The sequence below is a fragment of the Schistocerca gregaria genome, chromosome 1 (assembly GCF_023897955.1).
Source record: "Schistocerca gregaria isolate iqSchGreg1 chromosome 1, iqSchGreg1.2, whole genome shotgun sequence".
Lineage (NCBI taxonomy): Eukaryota > Metazoa > Arthropoda > Insecta > Orthoptera > Acrididae > Schistocerca > Schistocerca gregaria.
The window spans coordinates 478,639,985-478,655,644 of NC_064920.1; the positions used below are offsets into that span (position 1 = coordinate 478,639,985).

Sequence of the window (15,660 nt, forward strand, 5' to 3'; positions counted from 1 at the left end):
GCAGCAAGTTTTCCGTATACCGAAGTACAAATGGCCTGCACTTACAGTGAGAGCTGAATGTCAGTGACCAGCTCTATGATCTGCTGGAAAACACTAATATTTGGAGAGTGACTTCCCACTATTCTGAGAGGGAGAATAAGCAGGCGCTACACTCCTGGGGGTCCTTTCAGTGAATGTTTGTTCTCTTCCGGCACGATAGAGATCTGCTTAACGAACTGTGACTTGCTGATATTTGTACCGTCCGATGCCCTCTCCGATACCACGAGCAAGGAACGCGGTGTCAGTACTTACTTCCGAAAGGCGAAGCTATATCTATGTAACTTTCGTTCCTTGTATTGCGCCATCCGATGCTAGCATGCGTCTGTAAATCCAAGCAACCAACAGCTGCCTAGATCGAACAATTTTCTCGCCAAAATTGAGACAGATGCGTTAAAAAAACAACTGTGGCTAAAAAATTCCGATTCAATAATCAGCCCGCTTCTGCAGTCGAAGCTGAAGTTAAGAGATTGGAGTAAGTCTCTGTTCTGTGTATAATACCTCATATTTTCACAATATATGCAACTACACGTTTTCAGATCCATGTACACTGTCATGGAGCACCGTGTGTCGATTGCCTTTGTTCATGAAAAATATTGCTCTAACACTGAAATATTACTGTCTCCACAGTAATTCACGAAACTGAATAGAGACTACTCGCGGATGAATAAGGGCATGGCTTAATTTTTTGTTATTAGGTAATTAAAGACAACATTCAGTCTCATGCCTTCCCTGTTTTATTAACTGCACAAGAACCATCTTAAAATAAGAAAGACATATACTAATGGCAACATTCCCCTGTTTTCCTATAACACTATGAAATCTCAAGGACAATTATCTCACTTCCCTCAGAGAACCGCAGTAAAACTTAGAGGAATTTGGAATGCCACCCCACATCCACAAACTACTGCAATTTTTCTCCTCACACGTAAAAAGTTTTTCGATACGTATGTTACCATCTTCAGGTACTATCTGCATAATACTATAATTTTGACACAGCACCTGCCAATGAAGCCATGTGGTGTACATTAGGAACGGATAAAAAAACTAAGAAACTAAACTCCGTCCAAACAGGCCATGGAAGACCCAGTGGTACCGATCGGCCGCCGTGTCATCACCACCTCACGTCAATGGATGCGGATGTGGAGGGGCATGTGGTCAGCACACCGCTCTCCTTGCAGAATGTCAGTTTACGAGACAGGAGCCGCTACTTCTCAATAAAGTAGCTCCTCAGTTTGCCTCACAAGGGCTGAGTGCACCCCGCTTGCCAACATCGCTAGGCAGACCGAATGGTCACCCATCCAAGTGCTAGCCCAGTCCGACAGTGCTTCACTACGGTGATCTGACGGGAACCGGTGTTACCACTGCGGCAAGGCCGTTGGCAGCAACGGATAAAAGGCTACGGCAAATAAGTCTGTTGTTTTATTCCAAATTACATTTACGATCTACAGACAAAAAACTATAACTCGAAGTAAGTTATAGTCAGCAATTAGTCTGCTGTGCAGCTTGAAGTACGCTCTTAGGCCACCATGCCTCTTTGCAAACGACTGTCATTGTGATAGTTTTTAACTCTTGTATAAAGTTACCGCATTTGTGTCCATGGTTGAACAGTCAAATCGCGGCACGAAATTTCTTGCCACATTTTTCGCAGTTGAGACACAAGGGGCTTCAGCATTTCAAAACGAACGATTTCGTGCCGTAGCGTCCCAGCAGTTCAGTAGTGGTGCCGTTCAAGCCTCACACTGAAGCACGTCTCGAAGCTTGTAGTGTTTACGTCAAACGTTTCTCTGTCGCTCTTGCGGGTATCTTTGATCCTAATCAAGGGTCTTTCCACGAGTTTCTGTGTGTGAGCAGTAAGTTCGAATATGGGCTCAACTTCACCACTTCTCAAAACTCATGCAAAGAGCTCTCCAAAAGTTGGTTCAGCATTTCCAATCCGCTGTTTCAGACCTTAGATGATTCGGCAGAACGAAGTCACCAGAAATGATGAACTACTCTCCAGACAGCACCGTCCAGAAACATACTGGGCAGGTGGGGAAACGGTCGATATGCATTCTACAAGGTAACGAATGGGATTGGGCATAGTGGTACGCGGATTCAGTTTCCCGTCCAGCAATACAGATTTGGGTTTTACGTGGTTTCCATAAACAGATTAGGAAGACTGTTTGGAAAAAGGAGAAGACCATTCCCAGTCACTGACTAAACCGTGACTGTGTCCAAACACGTTCTCGACGGGAAGTTAACCCACATCTTACTTTCTTTCACTGAACCTGTTCCGTCTTGCTCGTGTTCACACTCACCGCGAATAACCGACAGGTGTAATACTGGTATGTCCCTGCTATGGTGTTCAGTCCGGATATTGGTTTGATGCAGCTCTCCATGCCAGTCTATTCTGTGCAAGCCTCTTCATCTCTGCGTCACTACTGCAGCCCACATCCATTTGAAGCCACTTTCAAGCTTTGATCGTCTGACTTTTTCTTAATCGTACCATTTTCCCCCATTACCAGATTAAAAATTCCTTGTGCCTCAGAATGTGTTCTATCAACTGGATCCTTCTTTTAACCAAGTGGTACATCCAGATTAGTTACCCTATCTATCACGTAATGTTCTGCATTCTCCATTACGACCACATTTCAAAACGTTTTATCCTTTTCTTGTCTGAGATGCTTATAATTCACGTTTGACCTCCGTACAAGGATAAAATCCAGAAAAATATCTTCAGAAATGACTTCCTAACAAATCAAGTTATATTAGATTTTCACAAATTCCTCTTTTTGCGGAACGCTTTTATTGCTATTGCCAGTCTGCATTTCATATCCTCTCTACTTCGGCAACTGTCACTTATTCTGCTGGCCAAATGGTAAACTGATCTACTAGAACTTGTCCTATTTCCTAATGTAGTTCCATCAATATCACCTGATTTAATTCGACTTCATTTTATTACCATTGTTTTATTTTTGTTGATATTCATCTTCATAATCTCTTTTCACGATACTAAACATCCGTTTTGATCTCGTAAACTGACGTACGGTCGTGAGAGCGGTGTGATGACCATATGCCCCTCCGTATTGTATCCTGGACTCTGAAGTTTCGTTGACAGAGACATTATTGCCTTTCGCACCTATCATATGACAGAACTTGCTAATAAAGACTTTGGTAAATCTGCTTACGTTTCGCCTTCTTCTTTGTCTTCGTGTACTCGTAATAGGAGAAAATTATCTCTAAATGAGTCTGTATTCATTTGGGTAAAAGGTAAAGGAGTATGTGAATATGTAAAGCTCGTTGGTGATTGTACTGTATATTTTCATAAATAAAGTTATATTTCTGTAAACTGGTGTTTAGCGTCAGCCATTAACCGGACAAGGGTACATCTAGAACCGGGGGGGGGGGGGGGGCTCAAGGATGTTATATTTCTGTAAACTGTTATATTTCTGTAATCTGATGTTGTCCAGTGGTTGAGGATGACACGGCGGTCGGTCGGTACTTTTGAGCCTCCATGACCTATTGGGAGGTGGGGGGAGTTTAGTTTTTTTAGCCATCCCGTTTAACTGATCTTCCAAGTCCTTCGTAATCTCTGATACACAGAATGCTATTAGAAAGAGTGTATGCAGGTTTTCGGCAATTTTTGTGTATCCGCCAAATGTTACACGTCACCCTGCTAAGTTCTTGAGAATGTCTAATAGGGAAAGCACACGCAAAACTGCTAACTACCTTATGTTCTCTCTTGGCACCAGCAAACACTATCGTGTATCCGATGTGCCAGCGATGGAAAATAACTACCCATTAGCGACATATGAGTCACGTAAGGCGCCGCATGTAGTAGAAGTGGCGCTAACAGGCCAGCTTGCCGACGCTGTCACTGAACACCTGTTCACAACTGACCTACTATCTGCATTAAAGGTTCCAGTGGTAAAACTCATTTGAACGAGTCAAAGAGCTACTGGACTTCTCTACGATGTATTCTAACACTCGAGCCAGACAAGAACGAAAGCATTCGAGGTTCGTTCTTCAGCATCTATCCGTAATCTGTTGGTATCACGATGTATGTGACAGCAGAAGACTGTTCCTTGTCGTACGTCCCTCTCTCTACCACACAGGACGTGCACCCGCCGCGAAACTCGACACCTGAGCTGCGCTGCGCAACAGTTCCCCGCGCTCTTCCTCTCTTCTGCTCCTATCCCTTCCCATCTCGCGGAAAGTCAGAAATAGCGGCCCGCCGGCGCGCCGCCTGCCAGAAATACCGGCGGGTCGCGGTCGCAGCTGTGGAGACCCGGCCCGGCGCGGAGTAGCGCAGCGAAACCGACAAGGGGCACCCGGCAGGTAGATAAGCACTCCCACACAAGACGAGCCCGGCCCTCGACGAACAATGGCCGTGCCGACCCTTGGCTGCGCCACTTGCTACCGCGTGAGGGCTTCTGCCAACAAGTCGGGGAGAAAGCGCCGACTACAATGTTTACGGCCGACGCAGGAATCGCAGCAGGCAGTTCTCGGAGCTCCTGGAAAGTCAGTTCCATAACACTAAAATCTCGTACGAGTCGCTGCCTGACGTAAGAGTTCCAGTTTAAGCGATTTCGGTCAGTGGTGCAATGTATCTACATTCACTAGGCCATAGCAATGGCAATGTTACCAATGACAGCGTCACTCTAAAAGTGGAGTTCCTCAACATAGCTTTCGAAAGTCCTTCACCAAAGAAGATGCAGTAAACATACCAGAATTCGAAAAAAAGTTCCGCTGCCAGCATAAGTAATTCAGAATAAATGCCCTCGGTGTAGCGAAGCACATTAAGGTACTTAATGAAGTCAAGTATTCCGGTACACACTACCCATTTTGTTCCTTTAGGAGTACTTTTACGACAGCTCGATTTTTAAATGTCATATATCATCACTCGTTAGACGAAAGATCTGTACCTAAATACTGAAAAGTTGCACAGGTCGCACCAATACTAAAGACAGGAAACAGGAGTAATCCGCTGAATTACAGACCAATATCACCGACGTCGATTTGCAGCAGGATTTTGGTACATACACTGTGTTCGAACATTACAAGAAACATGGAAGGACGATCTACTGATCAATAAGCAGCACGGGTATACCGTTCTGCTGAAACAGAACCAGCTCTTTATTCACACGGAATAATGAGCGTTATCCACAGTGGATCTAAAACGGATTCCATATTTCTACATTTCCGGAAGGCCTTTGACACCGTTCCTTTCATGTGACTTCTACTAAAATTGCGCGCCTATGAAGTATCCTTGCATATGACGTTGACGTTCACCGCCTACTATCCATCGAAAGGTCAGAACAAATTGCAAAATCCCTCAGAGTGGGATAACGAAAATACAGACATCGTCGAATCTAATATAAAACATACATTTTTAAATAAAACATGTTTTTTCAACTGCTTCAACAATAATAGAACGATATTCATCCAAGAAGGCTGAGCATAGGTTTGAGAATTTATTACGTTGACAGCAAAAATCAGCATCCTGATAAGATTAGCAATAAGATTAATAACTTCGTATTTTTATATTTAAGCAATGGAAAATAATGTTTGGGATGGACACAGAGAGAATCAAAGAAGAATGCAAATTATTTAAATTTACTTACGGATATCGCTCCCCATTTTCAAATACCTGAATCCAATGTAGCTACCAGAGCGACGAATAGAAGTGAGACATGAATCTTGAGATATCGCTCCCCATTTTCAAATACCTGAATCCAATGTAGCTACCAGAGCGACGAATAGAAGTGAGACATGAATCTTGAATGAGAAAATCATCCAAAAATTGGAGCTGCATCAAAGACGATGGAAATAAACATCACGAACAGGGCACGAAGCCTAGATGGGAAAAGACGGGCACTGGAGATCCCACGGTAAGTGTTATGAAACTGGAGATGGAAAGCGCCGAAAATCTAACGAACTAATGAATTGTACAAACTGTTTGATGCATTCCTCGTGATAAGAATCGAATTAGCATCACAAGGAGCAGACATGAAGATGGTAGTATGTATAGAAAGTTTGGTTTCTAGCTAGCAGTGGGTGGAAAACTGCAAATAATAATGGTATAGACATATGGAGATTTTGTTAATATGATGTGCGTAAATTGATCAAATGGAAACAAGTATAAAGAGACAGTGCTGTGAGACAAAGCACAAAAATAAATTTCATTCCGTATCGACCCGCCCTGAAACGCCTGTAATTGGACACACGCACTTGATTAATGTTTACTGAATAAAATTATTTCATTTGACGCAGCATAGCAATAGCAAACCACACAACGGATAATGCAGATCACTTCATTCCTCAGAAAGTGTTAACTGCTTTCCAGTTCACAGAGTTGATCTTGGGCTTCGCGGTCTTAAAGTCTGCAAATTACTACCACCCTAGTTACCTGGTTCTTCTATTTACTTTGGCTTTCATTGCGGCCGACTCAACTGTTTCAGTAGGTTAATGAGACTACTCTGTATCTGCAAATAACACACAAAAGCGGTGACCAGAACACGAAAACTTCGCTATTAAAATCTCCGCGCCCCACAAAATATTACTTTTATTTGCACTTCCCTGCGTCAGCCGAAAGCTCTTGTTATATGAGTTACGGTCTTTAGTTATTGTGTAACATAATACGATTGACTTAATTTCTTCTGCAGCTTACTAGCGCAGCAAATTACTGACAGGCTACAAACAGAAAGGTCCAGTGTTTAGTCTTCCGTTATTTTTTTAAGATTTCCGTCACATCGATACTACCACCTCCGACAACGTGTATCTGAACGAGCGAGGAAAATAAAGTACCTCGGTTTTTATCAACGATAATTTGTAACTGGGACTCCAATACGGGCGTATCTGGTAAAGCACCCTGGTGTTAAAATCAATCTTCATGCGAATGACAGCTTTATTTTAGAAGACACGGATAACGTATCTGCGCAGAGTAGTGTTTAAACGAAAAAATATTCCATTTCATGCTGTACAGTACTAACCCTGACGTATTAAAAAGTTATCACAATACTTCGCGACTTCATGTCGCAGCTATGTTACAATAATTTTCATAAATTTACCGTGTCTTCGACGTCTTTATCGTTACAGACGAAGCAGCAGCTTAGTTTTCCAACAATAGAGGAGGAAATCAGCAATAGTTCCGTTCAAGGAACTGTCTTGGCCTATGTCTATGGCTAGTTTGGGAAACTATGGGTACAAAACTTATCCACAATATTAACGACGCAGTAGCTTTAGGGGGTCTGGGAAACTGACATACGGCCGGGAGTGCGGTGTGCTGACCACATGCCCCTCCATAGCCGCATCCAGTGACGCCTGTGGGCTGAGGGTGACACGGCGGCCAGTCGGTACCTTTGGGCCTCCATGGCCTGTGCAGGAGCAGTAGCTTTAAGCACAATAAGAGATGGAACGCCGAAGTTCCTCTTTCTCTTCTCCTTCCAACCCTATCTAATATTCCTTTTTTCTGCTTCGTTGGCTTAAGAAGTCTGAAGCACTCTAAATCTTTACATATTTGCAGTAAATGTGTACATAAGGAAATCTTTTGAGCTGTGTCCACATGATCAGCGCAACTGTTGTTGATATGGTTTGCAATCCAAAGACTGCTTTGATGCCATTAGTCTATCCTGGATAAGTGTCTATCTCTAGAGACTACTGCTACCTACATCCACTTGAAAATCTTCCGTACTGTAACAAAGAGATATCGCGGAGACCGACAGTAGAAAGAAAGAGGGCACTCCATTTTTCAATTCTCGCCTAGGGCGGCAGAACACCTAACGACGATCCTGGCTCTGTGTGCTTAGCCTTTTTTTTTTTTGTCAGGCAGTGTGTTATCTGTCATGTATGAGAATTACTTGAGAATGTTTATTTTTTAATTTGCATTAGTCTCGCAATGGGCGCGGAAGAGCAGTTTTTGGGGGCGTTGACCAGGAGGCAATTCCTGAAGCGCCCCTCCCGCTGCGGCGCAAGCAGCTGCAAGGGGCTGCGTATCACGTGCGGACGCGTCCCTCGGCAGGGGCAGGCGTCCAGATGGCGGCGTTCCTGCCCAGGCAGCGGCATTACTCATCCGCGGACCGCCGCCACCGCCGCCGCTGCCAAGGTGGTGCGTGCGTGCGTGGCCGCCAGAGGTCGAGCCGACCTCAGCTGGCGCCTACCGGCAGCGGTGGCGCCTCTGGTATTTCACAATGCGACGCCGAGGTCGTAGGTCGGCATATTTCCGCTACGGCAAAAAGGATACAGTGACGGAGGAACAAACGCCGATACTCGATAAAGATGCACTGTCGCACGGCTCGTTTACGCGCTCTAAGTGTAACGCATGTGGTCTAGGTGTAGCGTCTTTGGTTAGTAATTAACTTCCTGGATCCCGAGTGCGAATCCCACCATTCTTTAAGTTTTGATTAATAATCACCATTAGCGGCTGAAGACTTCCGGCATAAGAAGTCACCCTCATTCCGCCAGCGGTCTTGTCAAAGAATGCTAACAGAGGTTCAGGTCACTCTTGTCCTAGGGCTGGGAAACTGCCCCTAACGGAGGAAGAATCAGCAATTATCAATGGCATGAGGAAGCAGAAGGCAGCGGAAAACATTGCATTAAAGATACACATCGTGTATCCACAGCACATGTGACCTGTAACTGAAAAAGTGTCATTATGATCTCTCCATTCGCAAAATATTCCGGAATAGTTCCCCATTGGGTCTCCGGTAAGGAACTGTCTGGGGGAGGTGACAACGAGTAAACGATCAAATAATCAACGAAAGGATAACGTTCTACGAACCAGGGGTGTGGAATGTCAGAAGCCTGAACGTGGCAGGGAAACTAGAAAATCTGGAAAGGGAAATGCAAAGGCTCAATCTAGATATAGTAAGGGTCAGTGAAGTGATATGGAAAGACAACAAGGATTTCTGGTCAGATGAGTATTGGGCAATATCAACAGCAGCAGGAAATAGTATAACGGGGGTAGAACATGTTAAGAACAGGAAGGCAGGGCAGAGAGTGTGTTATTGTGGCAATTCAGTGATCGACAGCAAATCAACACTGACAACGGTAATTCAGGTACAAATGACGACGTCACAAGCTGAAGATGAAGAGAGACAGACTATATGAGGATACACAAAGGGTAATAAAGTACATAAAGTCTAACAGTCATGGGGTACTGTACTTTAGTTGTAAGAGAAAGAGAAGAAGAGAAGGTTAAAAGAGAACATGCGCTAGGGACAAGGAATAACAGAGGAGAAACACTGAGTTCTGTAACAAATTCAGCTAGTAATAAAGAAAACTCTGTTCAGTAATCACAAGAGGAGGTGGTACACTTGGAAAATGCTGGCTGATACGGAGAACTTCAGTAAGATTACATCATGGCCAGACACAGATCAAATGCACATCTCTAAAAATGGCAATAACAGACGCTGCGAAGAAAAACATAGGTACAAAGAAGGTAACTACGAGGAAACCATGGGTAACAGAAGAAATATTTCACTTGATCGATGAACGGAGGAAGTACAAATATCTTCTGGGTAACTCAGGAATACAGAGATAGAAGTCGCTGAGGAATGAAATACATAGGAAGCGCAGGGAAGCTAAGAAGGCACGACAAATGTACAGAAACCGAAAAAGAAATGATTGTCGGCAGGACAGACTTAGCACACAGGAAAGTCAAAACTACCTTCGGTGACATTAAAAGCGAGGGTGACAACATTATGAGTGCAACGGGAATTCTACTGTTAAATGCAGAGGAGAAAGCGGATAGGTTGAAAGAATACATTGAAAGCCTCTGAGGGGGAAGATTTGTCTGATGTGATAGAAGAAGAAACAGGAGTCTATTTAGAAGAGATAGGGGATCCAGTACTAGAATGAGAATTTAACAGAGCTTTGGAGGACTTAAGATCAAATAAGGCAGAAGGGATAGATAACATTCCATCAGAATTTGTAAAATCGTTGGGGAAATGGCAACAAAACGACTATTCACGTTGGTGTGTTGAATGTACGAGTCTAGCGACATACCATCTGACATTCGGAAAAGTATCATCCACACAATTCCGAAGACAGCAAGAGCTGACAAGTGAGAGAATTATCGCACAATCAGCTTAACAGCTCATGCATCCAACCCGCTGACAAGAATAATATACAGAAGAATGGAAAGGAAAAATCAGGATGCGCTAGATGACGATCAGTTTGGCTTAAGGAAAAGTAAAGGCACGAGAGAGGCAATTCTGACGTTGCGGTTAATAATGGAAGCAAGTCTAAAGAAAAATCAAGACAAATTCATAGAATTTGTCGACCCGGAGAAAGCTTTCAATATAAAATGGTGTAAGATGTTCGAAAATCTGAAAAAGTAAGGGTAATCTAAAGGGAGAGATGGGTCATATGCAATATGTAGAACAGCCAAGAGGGAATAATAAGAGTGGACGACGAAGAACGAAGTGCTCATAAAAAGGGTGCAAGACAAGGATGTAGCCTTTCACCCCTAGTGTTCATTCTGCACACAGAGGACGTAATGATGGAAATAAAAGAAAGTTGCAAGAGTGGAATTAAAATTCAAGGTGAAAGGGTATCAACGATACGATTCGCTGATGACATTGCTGTTCTGAGTGAAAGTGAAGAAGAATTACATGAACTGCTGAACGGAATGAACAGTCTAATGAGTACAGAGTGTGGATTGAGAGTAAATCGAAGAAAGACGAAGGTAATGAGAACTAGTAGAAATGAAAACAGCGAGAAGCTTAACATCAGGATTGATGGTCACGAAGTAGATGAAGTTAAGGAATTCGGCTAACTACGCAGTAAAATAACCAATAACGGACGAAGCATAGAGGACACCGAAAGTAGACTAACCATGACAAAAAATGACGTTCCTGGCCAAAAGAAGGCTACTAATACCAAATTTCGGCCTTAGTCTGAGGTAGAAATTTGTGTGAATGTACGTATGGAGCAGCAATGTATGGTAGGGTAGACCAAAGGGAAAACCGGAACAGAACAGAACCGAAGCATTTGAGATGTGGTGCTACAGACGAATGTTGAAAATTAGGTGGACTGATAAGGTAAGGAAATAGGAGGTTCTGCTCAGAATCGGAGAGGAAAGGAATATGTGGTAAACACTGAGAGATGGACCAGGATGGTAGGACATGAGGAAATGACTTCCATGGTACTAGAGTGAGCTGTAGAGGGGAAAAACAGTAGACGGAGACAGAGATTGGAATACATCCAGCACATAACTGAGGACATAGGATGCAAGTGCTACTCTGAGATGTAGAGACTGGCACAGGAGAGAAATTCGTGGCCGGCCGCATCAAATCACAAGACTGATGGGAAAAAAAGAGGAACTGTAGGAAGTAATCAATTTATATTATACAGAAAGTCGCTAATGTATGTGATAAGAGTGTTTGTCTAGAAGGACAATTATATGTTTACTTTTTATATGTTCGTTTTTCTTATTCCCCCGCGCCACGGCTAGTCAGTATGGACTACCAAGCCAGGAGATGAAGTAATACGAGTAGGTACAAGGATGGACAAAAATATGGAATCACTACAAAAAACAACTCTTTACGTACCGGTAAGGTGTAATAAAACAGTTGGCATTCAAAACAGTTTCCTCTCGCCTCGGAATCGATGGTTTTCAAGGGAAACTTACAACATTTTTACTGCAAAATAACGGCAAGCTCAGGTAATGATGATGGGGGTGGGTAGGTCTCACGCGCTGTTCTCTCGAAAATTGACTACAAAGGCTCAATAATATTGAGATATAGTGACTGTGGTGGCCAGTGGATAAGCGACAATACATCCTCGTGCTCACAAAACCAGACCTGGACCTGGACGATGCGAGTTCTGTGTACAGCGACCCAGCTGTCTGAGAACATCACTGGGGAACAAATATTGCACCATGGGATGGACGGCATCAGACAAAGTGGTCGCATAATCCTTGACAGTAATGCCATCTTGCCAAGTAAACATGGAACATTTCAGTGTGAAAGTTCGGCCAATAATCGTTCCACATAGAAGACTGTGCATATGATAAGTTTAGCATAATCTATCTTGGAGCAATAAATAATAACTCTTCTACGTTATTGTGTTTCAGCATTACCAAACTGAGCCTTTTATTAACCCTATTTCTGTTATGCCACCCACCGGAAAGAACGAAATCTGAGGAATGAAAAGACAGCACTGACGGGTTACAAATGTACTACGAAGTCCAAGCAGTTATCAAAGTCAATTACACACAAAATATTAGATAAGGGATACATCCCGATGCGAATTGTCACGAGGAATATCGTAGCAGGACTCATAGGCTGCTAGTAGTAGTAGTAGTAGTAGTAGTACAGAGAATGGCAATCTTACAAGCTCTTTCGGCTTACAGTGTTAGCAGCAATGAGATGGAAGTTAACTTAACGACTATGCTGTAGACCCCAAGCGAGCCTCGTGACCAACTGAAGTTCGTTGTGTCAGAATCTAATCCGCTAATTTATTCATGAGGCTCTACGCCTTCACAAAAGAAACCACCGCAGCTTAGAGACCGAGCGCCAACGCCATGTTGAAGCAACTGTTCGAAAATGTTTATACTCAAAATCTTCTCATACGAAAAAGATAATTAATGAACCTTTAGAAAAAAGATTAGGATCTCATAGACAATGCAGTACTAGCACGAATTGGGGGAGGATAGAGAACGGAATCGGCTGAGGTCTTTGAAAGGAACCATCACGGCGTTTGTTACGATGATTTCCCCTCACATGTCGCATCATAATGTATCCCGTGACTAATGTTCAAGTTGTAACTGACTTCGATAACTGCTTTGACTTTGTAGTACTGACGTCACCATTTGTTATCAGTAAATGCTGACTTTTGATCCCTCTGTTTTCTTTCTTTTCGTTGGGGTGGCGTAATAGAGATATGGTTCATAAGACGCACCGCAGACTATACGCCCCTGGTTGTCAGGCCATATGGCGGGGCGACAGTCACGTTAGTACCGCACTGCTGTCTGGGGAGACCCCAGTACACGTCTTAAGCCTGGAATCTCACTGACCAGAGTAGAATTGTCTTCAGTGATGAGTCGCGCTTCGTACTGAGTGCCGATGACCAGCGAAGAAGTGTCTTGAGAGAACGGACAGGGGTAGGATACTAACCTGACGGTCGCCCGCCGTACAGCCCGAGGATGGTCTGGGATGCCATTTCATTTCATAGCCGGAACCCTTTGGTTGTCATCCGCGGCGACCTTACAGCACAGCGGAACGCCGACGACATCCTATGACCCGTTTTGTTGCCCTTCATAGTAGACTATCCTGGCCTTCCATTTCAGCAAGATAATGCGCGCGCAGCGAGAATTTCAGCTGCTGCTTTTCGTGCTTGCCAAACCCTGCATTGGCCAGCAAAGTCGCCGGATCTCTCTCCAATCAAGAACGTTTAGAACATTATGGACAGGACCTTCCAACCAGTTCGGGATTTTGACGATCTAACACGCTAACTGTACAGAATTTGCACGATATCCATCAGGAGGACATTCAACAACGCTATCAATCAATGCGAAGCCGAAACAGTGCTTGCATAAGGGTCGGAGGTGGGCCAAACAATTTACTGACTTGGTCAATTTGTGAATAAAATCATGCAATTTGCCTGAAATTTTAATCATTTGTTTGTCTGTACATGTACATCACGTGCACCGATTTCTGTCACATACGGATAATTCTTTCGTGGCGTGTCTTTTCTATGTCTTAGAATGTATATGTCTTCGTTTACCTGTAGTTGTTACTCGCATTTCCACCTGACAACAGCAGCATCAAGATTCGACTTTGGAACGGTTGAAGTGTCCTCATGGCTTCGTTACTCCGTTGACATCCAAAGACCACTCTTACGTTGGAAACCACTGAGCTCTCCCGACCGACGCAATGTGCTGTTACTACTTCTGTATCTGTGGCACCGTACCGAGTATCATGTTGTTTTGAACGACCGCCGAGCTTCGCCTTCTGTCTCAGTTTGGGGTCTGAGACTGAGGGGGCGGGGGAATTGACTGCTGTTAAAATATGTTTCTATTCTGTTTTGGTATGTGTGAATGTGTGTGTTTTGAGTGATTTAGTGACGGTGATTTTCGGATGTTTGTAGTCGACCTGGAATGGGTCAATGACTAAGAATGAGATGACTAGATGAGGTGAATTTTCTGAATTTGTGTAGAATGATTGCGTTTTCTGTTGAATGATTTATGAGATGGTGCGCCTGTGTGTGTGTATATAAGTGTGAATGGAACGAACCAAGCTGCATCAGTTATTATCCTGAGAGCCTTGTTTTGAAATATTTGTCGTTTTCTTATGTGAGCATCTGCGGCCATGCCCCAGATCACACAGCTATAAACTAAAGTTAGGAGGACACCATCTTCCATATGCCTAACATAGCTTGAGTGGTCTGCCCATTGACTTTGAGCAATGAAAATAGATGTTACAGTGCACCCGAAACCTGATTACAGCCGTTGAATGTGTGTGCGTTCCACAAGAGACTTTTACCAAATTTCAGACCTGACTATTTGACCAGGGGAGTCCCAAGCCATCGATAGGTATTTGGAAGGTCTCCTTCTGGTTGTAAACTTTATGGCATTGCACTTGGTCGGACTGATACTAATTTTCCAGAAATTACACCACAGTCTAACCTGTTCAAAGTGCCTTTGGATATTGAAGACTTTGTAAATCGGTTTTCGGGTGACGCATGGTGTCCCGGTTTGGCACGTCGTTCGTAAAAATACTGTGCAGGATTGCCGAAAAACAAATCCCTGGGAGAATCCTGCCTCGACTGAGTGAACACTACTCTTATGTCTACTTTAGTTTACATAAAATTTCCTACTGCGTAAGAAAGAGTGGATCAACTTCGAGAGATATTACGGACTGTCAAACTGGGGAACTGGAAGCACAATATTCTACGCCTCCTTTTGTGCCGACCGGTCCAACTCGCGTAACATCTTATAGTCAATTTCGCGTAAGGTAAAGGTGGGTGTCCGGGTACTTTCGACCACACACCCGCCCTTTCCACTTGCGCCCACTGCTAGTGTTGTCCGTGGCCTCAGCGTTTCGAAATATTCCTCCTGCCGGTCGCCACCGGAGGCCTCCGCGGTGTCGGTGTCGGGGCAGCCAAGAACCCGCGTCCCGGCATGGGGCGGCGCTAACAAAGGCGGGACGAGCGGCTCTCGAGGGCGCGCCGCCGCGGGAACCGCCCGCCTAGAACAAGCGGCCGCGCTCCGCAAACAAAAGGACGCGGCCTGCAGCTAATAAGCCGGCAGGCGGGCAGGAGGGGCTCGTCGCTTCTCGTCTCGGCTCCGTCATCCACGTCTCGCCGCCCCTAAGATACCGGAAAAACTCCTACAAGTCGAAACAAGGGCGCTGTGCGTAAAGTTGCGTAGAGATCGGCATCGACTTAGGTCTAATTAACTGCCGGAAGAAAAATTAGTACACCTGGAGTTTGACCCGATGACAGCATATACCATCTGGGGGATAGTAGATGTACTGATAATGGTTTCAACGTCGTCCACAAACAAATCCCAGAGCGCCATATATGTTTATCCCTTAATAGGAAATGCTCACAGCTAGAAGACTCAGTGTGGTGAGAACGTGTGAAGCAAGCAGGCAACCACACCACAGAGATGCAATCGTGCTTCCTACAGCAAACTGA

General features: G+C 44.2%; 1 protein-coding gene and 1 pseudogene across 1 annotated transcript in view; both read right to left on the reverse strand.

The window, feature by feature from the left end:
- LOC126353444 (uncharacterized) overlaps positions 1-15,660 on the reverse strand; it is a 273,573-nt gene that overhangs the window by 146,759 nt on the left and 111,154 nt on the right. The window lies entirely within an intron of this gene.
- On the reverse strand, positions 1,302-1,419 carry LOC126288246 (5S ribosomal RNA; annotated as a pseudogene).